Source organism: Dasypus novemcinctus, chromosome 11 (genome assembly GCF_030445035.2).
Source record: "Dasypus novemcinctus isolate mDasNov1 chromosome 11, mDasNov1.1.hap2, whole genome shotgun sequence".
NCBI classification, from domain to species: Eukaryota; Metazoa; Chordata; class Mammalia; order Cingulata; family Dasypodidae; genus Dasypus; species Dasypus novemcinctus.
Genome location: NC_080683.1, coordinates 1,461,458 through 1,481,761, shown reverse-complemented (window position 1 = coordinate 1,481,761; position 20,304 = coordinate 1,461,458).

The window sequence follows — 20,304 nt, the reverse complement described above, 5'->3', positions numbered from 1 at the left end:
AGTCCAGCTCCATCACGCAGAAACACCAGCTCCAAAGAAGGGTCAACTGGCATGGCAGTGAACCCCATCTGCAATGACCATAGAACCTGTGGGTCTCTTTAGTCATCAAAAGGACCAATATCTGGGGTTGTATCTACTTTATCTGCCTCTGAGAATCTGCTCAGATGCATAAGAGCAATCCTTCTGACAACCTCCAGACTCTTTTTTAGAAACTCATAGCCATATGGACTCATCTGTCTTTTCCATTTCCCCCTTACTTTAGGTCAAACAGCATTTTTAACTCCTGTTATTATATGTAGACAGGGATATTCTGCTGGTCCATGTTGAACCTTTAATTTAAGGTCATTTTCTAGTTACATCATCAGCTAGTACTTGGTAGTGATCCCTCGGTGCCAGGGAGGCTCATCCCTGGGTGTCATGTCACACGCTGGGGGGGAAGGCATTGCAATTACATGCTGAGTTTGGCTTCAAGACTGGCCACATTTGAGTAACATGGAGGCTGTCAGGAGGGAACTCTTAGGCACAGTGCTGCTCTAGGCCTTGTTCTTATTTCAGGTGTATAGGCTCACAAGCATAGTCATTAGTATCAGGGGCTCACTGTTGGACCCTCATTCCTTCCTGATACTTACCATTGTACCTGGGGGACAACAAAGTCCCCCCCCAGCCAGTAACCCAGTACCCCCCCAGCTGTTGTTTTTAATTGTTTCCACTATGAGTGTATCCAAACATTTCCATGCACCGCAGACACATGCCCTGTCAACCATATATCACCTGTCAATAACTGTATATTTATTGTTTATGTATGCCATGTATGAATGATATACTTCAGTGAAATTTTATTTTAAAAACCTCATGTGAAATATGAATATGGATAATATTGCATATTAAGACTTTTTATTTGAAACTGAGCAAACATACATCAATGTTACAAGATGTTAATGTCAGACAAAAATACAACCAAAGCAAAATATAGGCAGTATCATATAGTAATATATTAATAATCTTCCTTTAAGGGTAAAAAAAGGAAATACATTAAGTGAAAGAAATTAGACAAAAGGCACTACATATTGTTTGACTCCATCTATACAAAATATAAATGCAAATAAATTAGAGAGAAACAGAAAAAACAAATCTATGTAAGTAGGGGAAACAGAGAGAGATTGAGAGGTGATTTTTAAGGGGCAGAAGTTTTTATGTTCATCTGTTTTTTGTTTATTTGTATTATCAATGGAACAATGAAAATGCTATAATAATAAATGAAATGTTGAGTACACACTATGTGATTATACCAAATACCAGTGATTATACACTTTGGATGGGCTGTATGCTTTACTAATATGTATCAATAAAAATGGTTTTTAAAAGACACAATGAAAAATAAAAGAATATCCTTATTGATATTTATATTGACCTTATCATCCTTTACTATTTTAGAAAACAAGTCTTCCCACTTTTAAAAGAACTAAGATTTGCTTGTTCTTTCTTTTTTGTTTTAAATTTATGCTACTTCCTAATCAGTTTTTCAATCTTTTATTTTCACTTTGGTGAAATAGGGAACTAAATAGTTTCAAGTGATCCATTTTCCTATTGAACAAAATGTGCAAACATAATGAATATTGACATTTTGCCTTTTCAAAATCAAACTCTAAATCACATCTTATTCTCAAACTATCTTTGGGTTTTCCAGAGGACTCTTGCAAAATCACAAAGGATATGTTCTTTCACCTTGTAACAAGAGAAGTGCTAAAAATAATTAGGTTTAATTAATACATTATGAGTTGAATGGGAAATATTGTCATATAAAATAGGATTTTCAGATTGAAGGAAAATGATACCAAACAGAAACTGAGGTTTTCAAAAAGAAATGAAGATTTCTGAAAATAAATACAAAATAGATTTTTCTTGCTTGTTTGCTTTTTTTTTCCTCTGGTGAATAGTAGTCTTTTAAAATTTAATTGACAGATTAAGTAAAAAACAATACCAAACACTGTAGAATTTGTAACATCTTTACAAGTAAATCACATAAAGTGAATAGCACAAAGGATGGGAGAGAGTCCTAATTAATGAGTAAAAGCCAAGAAGAGTAAAAACTGTTTTGAAGAAGGAGAAAGGGAAAACGCATCAGATATGAAGTGAAAGACTGAAAAAGGAAAATCAAAGTGATCTTTTATTAGATTTCTTTAGGGTTTTTGATAGGATTATGACAGTGAGATGTGACCCAGGTTATGACAGTGAGGTGTAACTGAGGTTGAGTCTCCAAGACACATACTATTCAAAATGTCAAGTGCCAGTGGTAGAATTATGAAAGCAATGAGAAATCAGTTCATCATACATAAGAGACACTCAATAAGACTAAGACCTGATTTTTCATCAGAAACCATGGAGACAAGAAGGCAGTGGTATGATATGCATGCTAATAAAAACTGCCAGCCAAGAATTCTACACCAGGCAAAACTGTCCTTCAAAAACAAAAGTAATGTTAAAATCTTCATAGATTAATAGAAGCTGAAAGAGTCTGGCTCCAAGAGACAAAACTTATAAGAAACACAGAAGAGAGTGCTGTACCCAGAAAGGAAAAGACAGGAGAATTAGAAATGCTTATTTGTAAAGGTAAATAAAATGATAAACAGATAATAATAAGATGTGACAATTGAAAACTGAAGAATAAAACATATTAAGAAAGTAATGCCATTATAGTAGTAACATTGAATGTTAATGGACTGAACCACCAGTCAAAAGACACGGGGGAGAATGGCTATATATACACACACATATATATGTATGTATGTATGTATGTATGTATGTATGTATGTGTAATCATCTATGTGCTTTCCACATGAGACTAACCTTAGATGCATTGATACACTTAAGATGAAAGTGAAAGTTTGGAAAAATATATCCCACACATCAGTAACCAGAAAGATCCAGAGTAGCTGGACTAATACAGGGCAAAATAAAATCTGAATTCAAAACTACTAAAAGAGATATAGAAGGACTTTACATATTAATGATATGGACAATTCACCAAGAAGAAATAAAAATAAACATTAATGCAAATAACCAGTGTGCCCAAAAATATTGTGGCAAATATTGGCAAAACCAAAGGGAAATCTCCAAAGGGAGAAACAGTTGTTGCAGTAATAATTGGAGGTTTCAATACATGACTCTCATCATTGGATAGAACATCTGGACACAGTATCAACAGGACAAAAGAGATTTTGAATAATATGATAAATGAGCTACACCTAACAGACATATATAGAATATTGCACCCCAAAACAGCAGGATATACATTATTTCCAAGTGCTCATGGCTCTTCTCAATGAATTTTAAAGACTGAAACTATAAAAAGCACTTTCCTTGATCATAATAGAATGAATGTAGAAAGTTGATAATAGGAAATAAAGGGAAAACTCATAACGATATGGATGTTAAACAATACATGCTTAAACAATTAATGGGTGAAACAAATTACAAGAGAAAACAATAAATATCCTGGGTGAATGAAAGGAGAAAACAACATATCAAAACATATGGGATACTGTGAAGGCAATGCTGAGAGTAATATTTATTGTCCTTAATACCTACATTAAAAAAGAAAAACAAGTTCTAATAAAGGACCTAAGTGAATATCTGGAGGAAGTAGAAGATGAACAGAAAACTAATTCAAAAGCAAATAGAAAGAAAGAAATAAGAAAGAGTAGAAGAGAAATAAATGAAATTAAGAAGAAAATTAAAAAAGAGATCAACAAAACCAAAGATAATTCTTCAAAAAGATCAATAAAATTGATAAACCCTTAGCTTGACTGACAAAGAAAAAAAGAAACTGCAAATAAATAAAATCTGAAATGAGAGGAAGCTCATTACTACTGATCCCATAGGAATAAGAGACATCATAAGAATAACATAAACAACCATAGCAATTCAGACAACATAGATGAAATGCACAAATTCCTTAGAAAAACATGAACAAATTACACAGACCCTAAAAGAAATAGAGAACTTACCAAAACAATCACAAGTAATGAGACTGAAATATTCATCAAAAACCTCCCCAAAATGAGAAGCTCATTACCAGCTCAGTACCAGCTGGCTTCACAGGGAAATTCTACCTATCATTCAAAGATTTGATACCAATCTTCCTCAAAACTTTCCAAAAATTTGAAGAGGAGGGAATGCTTACAAACACATTTTATGTAGCCAACATTACCTAGTACCAAATCCAGGTAAAGATCCTACAAAAAAGGAAATTACAGACCACGTACTCTAATGAAACAATCGTCAACAAAATGCTTGTTAACCAAATACAATATCATATTAAAGAATTATACATCATTATCAAAAGGTTGTTATCCCAGGCATGCAAGTGTGGATCAACATGAGAAAATCAATATAGTACATCATGTTAAATATTTTGAGAAGGAAAAATCACATGACCATTTTGATTGAGGCAGAAAAGACATTTGACAAAATCCAGCATCCTTTCTTGATAAAAACACTCTGAAAGATAGGAATAGAAGGAACATTTCTCAACATGATTAAGTGCATATGTGAAAAACCCACAGGTAATGTACCCAATGGTGAAAGACTGAAAGCTTTCCCACTGATATCAAGAATAAGACAAAGATGCTCACTCTCTTTCCTGTCATTCATTACTGTGCCTGAAGTTCTAGTTAGAGAAATCTGGCAAGAAAAAGAAATAAAAAGCATCCAAATAGAGAAAGAACAAGTAAAACTCCTGCTTTTCATTGAAGACATGATCCTACAGCTAGAAAGTCCTGAAAATTTTGCAACATTGCTACTAGCATTAATAAATGAGTACTTCAATATGATGGGACACAAGAGTAATACACAAAAGTCAATCAAAAGTGTTTGCGTACATTATTTATGAGCAATCTGAGGATTAAGTCAAGAATAATTTCCATTTACAGTGGTGACTAGAAATCAAGGATAGAGAAATAAACTTAACCAAGCACTTAAAGGACTTTTATTTAAAAAAACAACTACACTTTGCTGAAATACCAAAGATGATCTAAATAAATGGAAGGACATTCTGTATTCATGGACTAGAAGACACATGAGTGGTAATTGAAGAAAATGTGGCATTGGTGTGGAAAAAGTGTCCATGGTGGTTGCTGGGTGTGGGGAATGGGAGGAAGAGATGAAGTTTTCTGAATACAAATCTTTTCTATCCTCAGTTAAGTTTATTCCTAAATATTATATTATTTTAGTCAATATTTATATGGGATATTTTTCCTGACTCCCACCTCAGATTTCTCATTAGTAGTGTATAAAAATGAAACTGATTTTTGCATATTAATCTTGTATGCTGACAATCTGCTGAACTCATCTATTAGCTCCAGTGACTTTTTTGTGGATTTTTCATGATTTTCTAGATATAGGAACATGTCATCAGCAAACAGTGAAAGTTTTTCTTCTTCCTTTCCTATTTGGATGCCTTTTATTTCTCTTTCTTGCCTAATTGCTGTATTTAGAATTTCTAGCACCATATCAAAACATGGTGGGAGTGGACATCCTTGTTTTCTTCCTGATAGCAAGAACATTTCCTGTCTTTCTCCATTGAGTACAATGTTAACTGTGGATTTTTCATGTAGGCACAGTAAGTGTTGAGAAAATATCCTTCTATTCCTATCTTTCAGGGTATTTTTATCAAGAAAAGATATTGGATTTTGTCAAAGGCCTTTTCCATGCAATCAAAATAGTCATGTCATTTCTACTCTTCGGTTTAGTGTTGTGACATAATATAATGATTGATTTTCTTGCATACTTCTGATAAAAGCCACTTGCTCATGATGTATAATTCTTTTCATGTGCTTTTGGATTTAATTAGCAAGTATTTTGTTGAAGATTTTTTGCATCTACATTCATTAGAGAAATTGGTCTATAATTTTCTTCATTTTATCCTTATTAGGCTTTTTTATTAGGCTGGTGTTGGCGCATAGAATGAGTTTGGCAGCTATTTTGACTGCTTTTTTGGAAGATTTTGATCAAGATTGGTAATAGATCTTCTTTCAATGATTGGCAGAATTCACTTGTAAAGCAATCTGGTCCTGGGCTTTTCACTTTGGATAGGGTTTGATGACTATTTCAATCTCCTTACTTGTGAAAGATTTGCTGAAGGCTTCTATTTCTTCTAAGATCTATATAAACCATACACACAAAACATGATCACTGAAAGAAGGAAATAGATAAATGGTAATGCCTCAAAATTTTGAACTTTAAAAAACTTTATCAAGAAGGTAAAAAGGCAGGCTAATCAATGGCAGAAAATATTTGGAAACCATATATCTGCCAAGGGATTGTTATCCACATTATATAAAGAAATCACATAACTCAATAATAAAAAGACAAGTGATCCAATTAAACACATTAAAAGACTTGAATAGACATTTTTTCCAGTGAGGAAATATAAAAAAACAAAAAGCACATGAAAAAAATGTCAATGTCATAACTATTAGGGAAATGTGGATCAAAATTACAATGAGATATTTCACACCTTTTTAAAATTTGGAAAACTATAAGTGCGGGAGAAGATTTGGAGAAAGAGGAATATTCCTTCACTGTGGGTCAGAATGTAGAATGGTGTAGCTTTTGTGGAAGACTGTTTGGCAGTTACTCAGGAAGCTATCTATACACCTGGTTTATGATCCAGCTTTCCTGCTACTAGGAATATATTCAGATGAACTAAAAGCAAGGATTCAAACTCATATTTGTGCACCAATGTTCATTGTAGATTTATTCACAGTACCTAAAAGATGGGGAAAAAAACCCAAGTGTCCATCAACTGTTGACTGGATTTAAAAATGTGTTATATACATATGAAGGAATACTATTCAGCTTTATGAATAAATGAATTGATTAAGTATTTGACTTCAGAAACCTTGAAATAAATCAGACATCAATGGAGAAATATTGTATGTTTCCATTAATATGAAATAAATACAATTATTAAACTCAAGGAGTTAAAATCTAGAGTATAGATTAGTAAGAGATAGAATGAAGGTTTTGAAGGGGACACTGATGCTTAAATATGTACAATATTTAATAAGGTTGACTTTAATGTGTGCAAATGTATAGAGTAGGTGGAAGGACATTATAGTGAGTATAACTATCATTGCTGATTTATAAATGTGATTGTGACTGATAGAGTAGGTTAGGGACATAAATGTCATCTGAAAGAAAGTTAGAGATAAAGTAGGTCCTTGTAACATAGTGAACTTGGTGGTAGATAAGGATTGTGGTTAATAATACCTATAAAAGAATGATCTTTTATGAAGTAGAATCAATGTTTGTCTGTATTACAAGGTATTAGGAATATGGTGAGACATTGGAAAATGCAACAAATGTAACTTATGGGCTACAGTTATTAGTGGTGATAATTTAATATACTTGCATCAGTGGCATAGAAGGTACTATATCAATGCCAAGGGTTAACAATAGGAGATGGTACAGCATATGGGATTTTTCTTTTTGGAGTAATGAAAGTGTTCTGGAAATGACAGCAGAACTCTGTGATGAAAAAGAGACACTGATTGTCCACTTTGGATGAATTACTCAAAGCATGAGACTGCATAACACAGAGAATCCCATGGTGGATGATAAACTGTAGTTAACTGTACAAATAAGAAAAGGTTCTCCCATAAACTATCACAATGTACAATACACAGTGTTAAGAGTAGGGTAGTTTGAGACCTTAGCAATCCAACCTCACTTTTATGACCAGCTGATTTTTGACAAGGGGGCAAAGACCACTCAAATGTTATAGAAATGTTTCCTTAACAAATGGTGCCAGAAAAACAGCATTTCCATTTACAGGGAAAAAAAAGTATCCGTACTTCAGACTTTATGAGAATATCAAGTCAAATGGATAAAAAACTGAAATAAAAGAGCCAGAACTATCAAACTCCTCTGAAGAGAAAATGTAGGGAAGCTTCTTGAGGACATTGGCTAGGCAATGGTTTCTTTGACTTTATATCTGAAGCACAAATAACAAAAGAAAATTTAAATTAATACTACCTCATAAATTTTTAAAAAATTCATCCTCAAATGACTTTATCCTGAAAATAAAATGATGACCTACACAATGAAAAAAGTATTTGAAAAGCACATATCTGATAAAGATTAATATCAAGAATATAAAGAGATCCTATAACTTAACAAAAAGAAAAAGAAACCAATAAAAAATGGGCAAAAACCTTGAACAGAAAGCACATGAAGACATGCACAACATCATTAGTTATCAGGTAAATACAAATTAAAACCACAATGAGATACCATTTCAGATATCTTAGAACAACTACCGTTAAAAAAATGAAATCAGAAAATTATAAGTGGGGAGATATATGAATAAAAAATAGAAATAACTCATCACTGGTGGGGATGTAAAATGGTGCAGCTGCTGTGGAAAAAATTAGGCAGTTCCTCAGAAAGCTAAGTGTAGAACTGCTGTATGACCCAGAAATCCTTCTACTTGTTATATATTTAAAGTAATTGAAAGCAGGGCCTGAAACAGCTATTACTAACCTCATGTTCATAGCAGCATTATTTGTAATTTCTAAAAGATTGAAGCAAGCCAGTGTCCATCAATTGATGAATGAGTAAAGCAAATATGGTAAATACATACAATGGAATATTATTCAGCTGTAGGAAACAGTGAACTCCTGATATACGTGACAACAGGGATGATCATGGAAGAAATCATCATAAATGAAATAAGCCAAATACAAAAGGACAAATATTGTTTGATTTCATTGATTTGAACAACTAGAATAAACAAATTCATAGAGACAAAATCTAGTATATAGGTTATTAAGTGATGAGGTGGGGATAGAGAAGGTGACATTAAGGTTTTAAATGTACAAGGTACTTATCTGGAATGATGGGAATGTTTTGGTAATGGATGGTGGTAACAGTAGCATGACATTGTGAAATTAATTACAAACACTGAAATATATATCTAAATTTGATTAAAAGAGGAAATGTTAGCCTTATGAATGGTAACAGAATAATAATTATAAAAATCAATGGAACTACACTAAACAGCAATCTCTAAATTAGACCATGGACTACAGTTGATACTACAGCTAGATCAGCAGAATATCTCAGCCTGCATGTAATATCAGGTGTTAAAAACTGCTTTTTTTGACTTTGAATAAAAGGGGGAAATGGAAAGGACAAATGAGTTTATATGGCTATGAGTCTCCAAAAAAAAGTCAGGAGGTCATCAGAGGGGTAATGCTTATGCACACCTCAGCAGGGTCCCAGAGACAGCCAAAGTAGATACAAGCCCAGGTACAGATTGTCCTGAGGGCTACAGAGACCCACAGGTTCTATGGTCATGGCAGATGGCTCTGGAGTTCAGTGCCATGTCAGTTGGCTCTACTTTGGAGTTTGTATTCCTGAGTGTGATGGAGTTGGACTCAGATGTGACCTTTCTACACATAACTTTTCTGTTACTTTTACTGGCCCTGTGGTTGCCCTGGGGTTAGTGTACACTCAGACCTGAATCTCTGGACTGTCCATGTAACAGCCAGGCCCTGAGCCTCAGCAGACTTGCAACTCCTATCATCTGGTTTATTGGACTTATCCTGTCTTCTGACAGGGAGATGAAGAAGGTCAACCATCACACCAGGGAGCCAAGAGTGCCCACAAATGCAAGCAGGAGAATTGCATCCATCATCCATGTGGAATCTAAGCTCCCTCTTGATATAGAGGGGGAGTGGACATAACCATTCCAGGGTCCACAGGATGGAGGAATAGAGTATGGATTAGAAGGGACTTACAGATATTCTACTATGGAACTACTGTGATTAGTAGTGGTAGAAATTGTAGCACTGATGTGGAGAAAGTGGCCATGGTAGCTGCTAAGGGTAGGGAGAGGGAAGAAGAGATATGATGTGGGGGCATATTCAGGACTTGGAGTTGTCCTGGGTGGTACTGCAGGGACAGGTGCTAGGCATTGTATGTCCTGCCATGGCCCACTAGGTGGATTGGGAGAGAGTGTAAACTACAATATAAACCATTATCCATGTGTTGCAGCAGTGCACCAAAATATATTCACCAAATGCAATGAATTTCCCATGATGATGAAAGAGGTTGTTGATGTGGGAGGAGTGGGGTGAGGGGGGTAGGAGTATAGGGGGACCTCATATTTTTTTAATGTAATATTTAAATAAGAGAGAGAAGAAAAAGAAAAAAAATTACTATAATTATAAAAATGTGCTATCAATTGCAACAAATCTTATATTCCAGTGCAAGGCATTAATTTAAGGGTGGTATATGGAGGTCTGTATTTTATGAATGATTGTTCTGTGAACACTCTTCTCTAATAAAAAAATGATAAGAAAATCCTAAAAAATTATGTATAAATGTAAAAAAATGATTTTCACATGATTTAGTGTTTTAGAGAATTAGTGACCTTCACATAAGAATTAAAGTTTCCCAAAACTTAAAGACTTTCCTGATAGGATTTTTGGTAATATTTATAAATTTGAATTGTTTTTGGTATTATATACAGAATTATATCATATTGGATGATGTACAACACTCTGTGAGACAACATTTTCCAGATGAAACTTTATGTCTAAAATCATGCATGTGTAAAGGACCCACTCAAATGCCTAAAAATATCAATGGAATTAAATACAACAGTATATGAAAAGTTCATATGTGGTTGTAGAATACAAATTGAAATGATTTAAGAAACCACCATTTGTGGATTTGTTGAACTTTGGTTTAGAAACCCAGATTACCATTGGTTTTCTGAAAGTGCTATTAATATACTCCTTTTCTTTTATAACCATATTTTTGTAAACATTCCTCTCACGTGAAGCCACATTTTCTTCATTATCTTCAACTAAAAAATCTTGTTGCAAAAGTTTGAAAGAAACTTTGACAACTTTGACAATTCAGATGTTAAAGAACTTTTCAAAATGAAAAGATTTCTGCTTCAAAATATTTGACTGTTTAAAAACTTCCCTGCAGAATTTCATAATTAAATTGATATCTTGTAGTGGTAAGTAGAGGTTTTTGAGACTTCTTTTCTAAGATTTCCTTGGAGCTTCTTAGCCTCTTCCAAATTATGCTTCTTTCCAGATTGGCAGTCATTAATGAAAATGTCACAATAACTCTCAATTGTCTCCTTTTCTAAAAAAGTCTTTTGAAGGGTAAAAATTGACAGTCTAAGTGCAACCTAATTTCACTGCTCACACCTCATGTGCAAGGGCCTATTTATTCTAGTTTTTGTAAGTCTCATTCTTTGCTAAACCTCTTTTTTTTAACCTCTTTACCTTTTAAAACCTATTCTTGAAGTATATGTTTACAAAATTTTAAAAACTATATTAAAAATCTATTCTTTTTTGTCTTTATTTTTTTAATATTACATTAAAAAAATATGAGGTCCCCATATACCCCCCAACCCACTCCTCCCCGCAAATCTATTCTTAAATGTTGCCTTTACTTACTCATTTATTTTTAGTTTAGTAGCTGCTGGCCAATTATTGGTTTTTAATTTTTTAGTTAAATTTAAACTGTATATGAATTTCCTCAATTCCATAATATTAGTCCAAAAATCTTCATAATGTGTATTGGTGGTAAAACAATTTTATGGATTTTATGTATGTAAATAAATTACTTTTATAAGCTGATACAAAATTAAAAATGTATTGAACCTCCTGTGAATTGGAAAAACATTATTGAATATTTCTTTTGTTATGTTTAACAAAAAATTACAATTTTTTTTCAAAGAAACATCACTACAAATTTAATTAATCTCCAATGGATAAGGAAGGTTCCTTACCAAGCAGCAATTGCAGGAAATCTGGCCTCTTGAGGTTAACCTTGACAGTTAACCAGAGCTCATGAGAGGTAAGACATATATGTATCCATTCTAAAGAAAAAATATGTGTTTATAAACAATCTAGAAGTAGACTGGTTATTAGGAGCATATCTCACTGAGAAGAGACTCAATGAATTTTATTGTTGAAGGATGTGACAGGATCATGAATTTTTTCAATTATTTAAATATTTCAAAAGTTATAGCCATGTTAGAGAAGATCGCTTGCCTCACCTTTCAGGTTTATTTGTATATTATATTTGATTGATTCATTTCTTTGATATTATTAATGAATAATTCTCTGAAACAGCCTGCCATGCCTCAAGATCATTTGCATACTTAATTATAACTTACTTCCCATATGACATATTATATTTTTGTTTATAAGGTAGGCTGGATTTTTTCTGACCTAAATGTTATTCATGTTTTAAAATGATAGCAGAAGATCTATTTGTGAATACACAGTTTGACTTAAAAGATTGGAAATATATTGATACCAAAATTCACTGAAATTGAAGTATTGGAAACAAAAAGAATGTGATAGTTCTAGAGCTAGATCATAAATAAGAGCTAAGGAATTTATAGGCAAACAAAAGTTATGATAGAATTTCTTGTAAAGCTATCAATCTAAATAAAAATAGTTCAATAATGTTACAACATCCAATAATTGATAAGATTTCCAATGTACTTTTTATATTGAACAATTTCTGATACCTATTTGCTTGATTTTACAATGTGTCATTGCTGTATGCTGATCATTTTAATATAATACTGTTTATCACTTTTTAATAATAGACAAGGAATTAGCAACTCTCTCTATATATTATTGCCCACATTTTAAAATTGTGAAGAAAATACTTTATAAATATCCAAGAGGTTATAGAAAAATAGGTGGAAAACCCTCAACTCTCTTTGAGGCCAAATGTATTCATTTAATCATCATGATACATTTTGAAGAAGATGCATGGCAAATTTAGCATAGTGAAACTTAAGAATTTCTAGACTAGGAAGAAAGATGCAATCTGAAGAGATGGAAGATAGAAAGGATACTTTAATGATGAAATGTTAACACATGATTCTGATAAAGCAAATATTAAAAATCAAACAATAGTTGTAAGTGTGGGTTAATTCAGTAATATACACTACTGGTGAATTTTATCACCTTAAGCACTGAGTAAAATTTTGGTAGTTAATAAAATTACCTGCCTAATGTAATGAAAAATGAGGACATTGTAAGAAAACACATACAATAGGATGGATATTTTATCAATGAATTTGGACAAAATATTTTGCAATGCAATAGAAATTCATCTGGATATAACCAACATAAGCAAGTCAATGCTATTATTATTATAATTTATTAAAATCATTGTTAAAATTGTCAAGTATCTTTCTAGAGACAAAGGGATTATATATAAATAAAATAGTAAAATACAAATTCCATATTTTTGTATCTATAATCTTTAAATCTAGGCTTTCCACAAATGAAAATTAAATAAGGCCAAAAATCCACTTTGTAATAACTAGTTTTATCATTAAAATAATAATAGGAAATAAGAAATCAATAAGCTTTGAAATGTCTCAGGAAAGCATAATTAAGTAAGTTAAAGTAAGCACAATTATTTATGAATGAGGAGATTACTGCAACCTAGAAAAGTATATATATGAGAAAACCAGCAGTGTGTTAACCCTTCTTTAAATATTGAAATTCATGTGTGATTGTGAGAGGATGCTTTGTGGTAGAGTAATGCCAGCTGGAATTCTCTTCTTAGATACCATGTGAAGGAGAGATGGTTAACTAGAATGACAGTAAAGGAACTCTGGATTCACACTGCCATGAAGAATGATTAGATTCTTGAATAAACATAATTGTTATGAAAATTGTTATAGAGGAGAAAAGAAAGGACTTGTCTGCATTTCTTATAAGAAAGTAAGATTAAGGAAAGTTAAGGAATTATATGTGGTCTCATTTAGAATAAAGCCATTCTCAGAAGATCCTTGGAACTATTCATTAACTTTATTACAGAAAAATTTTCTAGGTCTTCCTGTCATAGACGGGGAGATAGCAGAAGTCATTCTACTTCCCTGGTACATGAAGACAATCATCTGCTGTGCAGTGTTCAAATCCAATGGTAGATATATAAGTTTTCTTAGAGAGCCAGTCCCATTTATCATTTGATACAAAAGAAAATGAGAATAACTGCATGTGTTTAAGCTGAGTTTTAAAATGTATTTAAATAAATATTGGAAATGTACCTGAATGATTGAAAGGCTGCTGGACCTTGATCTCATAGTAAATACATTTATTTTCTTAGATTATTTCATCCTGTGAATGCTGGAGTATACAGGACCAAGATGAAAATGGACATATGTGTATTGACTGATTTTTAAAATCTGCCATTTGTTTATTTCCTGTATCATGATTTCCAGGTTAGAAGTCTTTCTTTGATATAAAAATTTGTGTATTATTTTGTGATATTGTGTATTTACTTTATTTATTTATTCTTTTTTTTTTTGCATCATCTTAAAATTTTAAACTTGACTCCCAGGGAGACCATAGCATGTAAGTTGATATGAGCAACATCACTGTCATCACAGAATTCATTCTCATGGATATCTCAAGCTCCCGGGCTCTACAAGTTGTGCAAGGTCTGCTGTTCTTAATGATTTATCTGGGAGCACTGATTGGGAATCTTCTAACTATTACTGTCATAGTGACCAACCCACGACTACACTCTCCAACGTATTTCTTTATAGGTAATTTATCTCTGATAGATCTTTGCTACATTTCACTTACTGTTCCCAAAGTGGTTGTGAATTCTTTTTCAGGTAATAAATCAATTTCTGTCACAGCATGTGCTGCTCAAATTTTCCTGTTTATCTTCTTTGGAACCACAGACTTTGCCTTCCTGGTGGTGATGTCCTATGATTGCTATGTTGCCATTTGCCACCCTCTGCACTATGGGCTCACCATCACCCCACATATGTGCACACAGGCAGCTGGTGGCTCATGGGCAAGTGGGTTGGTCAACTCTACCATCCACATAGTCACCATATTCAGACTTCCCTTCACAGGGTCAAATGTAATCTATCAATATTTCTGTGATATACCTCAAATTTTGAGGATCTCATCTTCAAATATTCAGTTTTCTGAATTTGTGTTACTAGCTCTAAATCTATGCATAGGATTAATAAATTCTGCTTTGTTGTTTATATCATACATTAATATATTTTCAATGGTGCTTAGCATGCATTCCATGGAAGCCCATAATATAAAGCCTTATCAACTTGCACTCCACAGTTGGCAGTTCTACTTATATTTACTATTTCTGGATTTCTTGCTGTCTTAGGTCCTGTTGCAGATAAAGCATATCTTAGCAGTCTGCTCACAGGCATGTTCTACACCATGGTGCCCCCGTTCATCAACCTCCTCATCTATAGTCTCTGGAACAGAGAGATTAACACTGCGCTAGGCAGAGTGTTCAACAGATTTTTAGAGTTTCCAACTAGGGTTATCTGTGGTTAAAAAATACGTAAAAACAAAATTTTAAGGAAGTGTCATTTATATTTGATGTACATTTTTAGGTTTGAATCTTTCCTTGAAAGTATCTAGAGTTATCTTGTCTCATTATATTTTACTGTTTACATTAGCCATCAGCTATATATCTCTGTCATAGTTTTTCATACTCTATTCTATATTTGTATAACTCAGGTATTCTCCTTGAGAAGGTTTTCTATATTTTCAAAGTGTTTTGGAAAATTATGATGATGGTTTAGAAGTAAAAATACTGTATGGCATTATATAGGAATATGCCTAATACATCAGTAGCTAAACCGATCCCTATGCTTTTTACATAATTTCATGGTAATAAATACATCTACCCTGGAAGAAAATATTGAGTCTTTTTTGTTAGATCAGCATGCTTTTAGAGTTCCTCTTCTTGCATTCAGTCATGTACATATGCCTGGTCTAAGTAATAAAGTGACTAGAACTAAGAGACAACTATGGAATTGAGGGTTCCATATGGATATAGCACTTAGAACTCTACTAATGCTAGAACCATTGAGGTGTTCAAAAGAAGGCCTGTAAAAATCCTGACCTTTAACACAGAATATAGTTTGCATGTTTTAGGTCTTTCCTCAGCTCTGCATGAAAGATGTGTGCTGCCCTTGTTTCATTCAACCTTCTGCATGATAAAAAAACAAGATTCCTTAGTATAGAATGCAGTGAAGCACTGGTCTGCAGAACAACAATCTTGCTAATACTATGTGACTCACTTTTTCCAAAAATAAGATAGAAAAGTTGTACTCTGAAGATTAAGCTTTATTTTATTCCTAGAGGATTAGTCTTTTTAAAGCTTCTAGCAGCTTAAAAAGTTGTTAGCCTTTTATGTCTTAGAATTGAATTCCTTGAAGGCTTCCTGTTTAACTCTGTGTTCCATCTAGAAAATAATTACTTCTTAGGCACTTATGCACATTTATATTCAGTTGCACATTGTACAGTTTGCAAAACAGTCTCATTATGGGTCAGTTTTGATTTAGATGAAAGAAGTTAATGATGAACACAGCACTTGTGACATAATCCTAGTAAAAATATGAACTTTGCTCATATTCACCAATGTCTAAAATATATACTCATATTTATGATACTTATATTGTAATGCTTTGATAATTAAGGAATCCATCATATGTCTTTTTAAAACTTTTTCTCATCTGGGTTTTCTCCAAAGTTGTTTCCTAGGTAAAGACATTACCAATTAATTTTATATTTAGGTAACAAACTTACAAAGATTAGATTTTGCTGCTCTGAATCATCACATGTGTGAATGTCTATATTTCATGATCTCTAATTCATATTTAAATTCATATTCTCATTTAGAATAACTGTCCAAATTATTTCCTTCCAGATATTTGAATATTTGGTTCAGTTTTATTCTCATTGTCAGAAGAAACTAATAAAAATTGAATACTTTCTAATTCTTTTTCTTTCATTTAAAATTTTTTATTTGATATTGTATTTTATTCATTTCTTGATATTTTAATGTGTTATTTAATTAATGTGCCCAGCAAGTAGTATACTATATTAATCAGCATATTAAGTTTTAAATTCCTGAAAATTTTTCCTTTGTATTTGATTTTCATAATAGTTAATCATAATTTAGTTTTTATCTCTGGATTAGAATGATTGTTTACTTTTTCTATATTTTCAACATACTTCAATTATAAATATATATGAAAAACATTCTTCAAGTTTCTTCAAACATACAAAATTAACTTTTAATATTAGAAATTCTGTATGTACAAATATGTAATGGCCTTAGTACTCTAGCTACATTTAGTCTGTAATATATATTCTTTATAGCATGATACAATGCAAAATTATCCCTTAGCTCTTTGAAAAGATAAGCTAGAGATATTAAAATGTCACACTCTCTCATCAATTGCCTCAGTAGACTGTGGTCATTTTTAAATGTTTTCTTTATGTTCTTTTTCATTTAAAATCTTAATTTCAGTCTGTTCTATTGAGATGTTTGTTCACAATTATAATTGAGGTGACTGGAAGATACTGAGGAGCTCTCCACCTTGGAGGTAAACAACTGGTGAGTTCTGCCTAATGGTATATAGGTATAGAGCAGGACATGATTTGGTGTGTCCCATCAATGCCATATTGCAAGATTCTTTCCTCTCAGACATCAGTCCATAATTGCTGCTAGTTCCCCTGACAATTTACTCAGTATCTATTTCCATAAACAGGAACATTCAGATAGTTTTAATGTTCATATGGCTGTCTGTTTGGTGCTCTGGTGTTAGCAGGATGAGGTAAGGTACTTGATTCTTCTCTGAACAAAACTCAGTCAAATACTATGTGTCAGCATTGCATGTTCTTTCCTTTTCCAATAGGCTATACATTTCTGATTTTTAACATGTCAAATAACATCTTTCTTTTATTCTGTTTCCATCTCTCCTATCACCTACATTCATTGGACACTAATTTTCTTATGTTGATTTCAAAGTTTATGAAAGTCAATTCATCACTACCTCCCTATTGTCTTCATCACTGATAGTCATAATGTTTCTTTATTATTATTTTGATGGTTTCTTCATCAAGATGAGAAAAATGTGCTTATCTTAGACTAAATGTCTATTAAAGATTTTAAGGAAAGATATGACAAGAAAACATATATTTCATAAGAAAATTAATTATTTCAAATATTAAGGAAATAAACAGATGGTTGGACACTAATTAGATTTCAATTCATTGATTCTTACAATAACACAGGAACTACAGTTTCATCTCAAGAGAATTTATATCTACACATAAATCCTTATTTTTTCATTCATTATGTTAGCATATTACAATTCTGGCTTCAGGTCTAGTTGATCTGTATGTCCCTGGTTAGAAATACCTGCCTCCTCCCACCATTCTAGAGATCAGGAAATTTAGAGTTTAAATACATCTGAGGAAAAAACACAAAATCCACTAGTGAGCTAGTAGATTCGTAAAACCCACCTCATGAAGTCAGTTCCGGTCTTATGCTCTTCTATCACATGGTTGTATCACATGGTTGTGTTCTAAGTTTTCAGTATGGCCAGTGGCTCACAGGTGAATCTTCTCAAATATAGAGTAGTTAACAAGGCACAAACTTGCTCTGGAAGCATAGGGTCATGCATATTTATCTATTACACAGAAGAAAATGAATCTATAACTCTTGGAAATGTGAATAGGTTGAATGAGTCAATTTTAAACGAATTAAGTATTAATAAGGTAATAATATTGAACTCTTCTTCATACTTAAGTACATTACTGGCTTTAAATGTTGGGTTATCCCAGGAACCCTAGTCTCAGTGGCCAACGAATAAAAAATTTGATTCTTGTTTATAATGTATGTCCATTGTATTGTACTATACAAATCTTTCATTTTTATAAAGTATATTTGAAGTAGCTTTTGTTATTCTTAATATTTTAGTGCTACCTTCCTTTAAGATGATTGTTCTCCAATACTTCATTGACATAAAACTTAAGTGTGTAGCAAGCTTAGGCCCAAAAAAAGACAAAGGAAGGGAAGAGTGTGAATATAAGAACTTGATTATCTTTACCATAAACTGTCTCCTCTTGACACGGGTAGAACTGTTCAGATCTGGTTCCAGAGGAAAGAGCTATAGCTAACATAAAATGGCTATTAACCAGGAATTAAAACTAATTCTATATTGAATATTGAGGTTTCATTCAAGTATAACATAGCCTAAGCACATTAAAACAACACCACACTAATTTCTTAAGCAAAGCTTGGGAGTTCTTTCTGCTCAACTAATTAAAAATGCTTTATGTTGTTGGATATTTAAATTTTTTTTAGTATGCTGAACATTTGCGTAACAGATATACATGCACATATATAATCTGGTGGTGATTTCAAATTTGAATTTACTTTTATATAAATGTATATTACATACAAATATACATGTAATTCCTATCTACATGATTTGAGGCAGATAAATTCACTCAGATTGTTTAAAAAGACAATATTATTATTCTCAATGGAAAATAGAACAAACCAAATGTTGAAGTACAGACCAAATTGAAAACATATTCTTATATGATCTCCCCCTTTCAAATGTCATTTTACTGTGAAAGTATTGCACTGGGTGGGGAACAAATAAAAAACTGTAACTTTGATCAATTTGGAGTCTCTTATATTTATAAAATGAGTAATAAAAAATTTCTATTCAATAAGCAAATAAGAAAAGCAGCAAAAATTCTTGGTAAAGGTTTACAGACATAAATGTGCATTGTATTTAAGATGACTAGGAGGAAAGAACTGATGACTAGAAACTCCTGCCAAACCCAAGACTAGTCTTGAGTGTTTTTCTTAACTGCTACCCCTAAATAGTGTTTTTCAATATATTTCCCAGACCCTGTCATCCCAATTCATCCCCTCCTTATCCCTCTCCCTCCCCAAAGCCAAGAAATAAAAGGGAAGGATAATTTTATCCAGCACCACTTGGGAAGAAAAGGGGCTGGATTTGGGAGTGAGAAGAGATACTTGCTACGGGAGCTAGGAAAGAAACACAAAATAGAAGGTGTACTCATAGTTCTTTCTGGTTTTAACAAATATAGACAACAATATTGGTTGTCACTTGTGTTTTAAGCAGCAGGTATACACCTTAACTTGATCATTTAAATCCCTTAGATAAGTAGGTCAAATAATTGAATTCAGAATTTAAAATACTTAAAGGGAAAATGGTAAAGAAAACCTTCAAAACCATAGTATGCTACCAGGTTAAGAATGTCTAATGTACTTTCCAATTCAAAGTATTAGAAAGGAGGCATTTTGACTGAAGGACAATCTAACTAGAACATATGAATTGTAATTATAAACAGAACATTTGTAAAGGTACTTGTGAAAAACCAGTGAATGGAATAAATCCTGGCAAGGACTCAGAACAGTAAA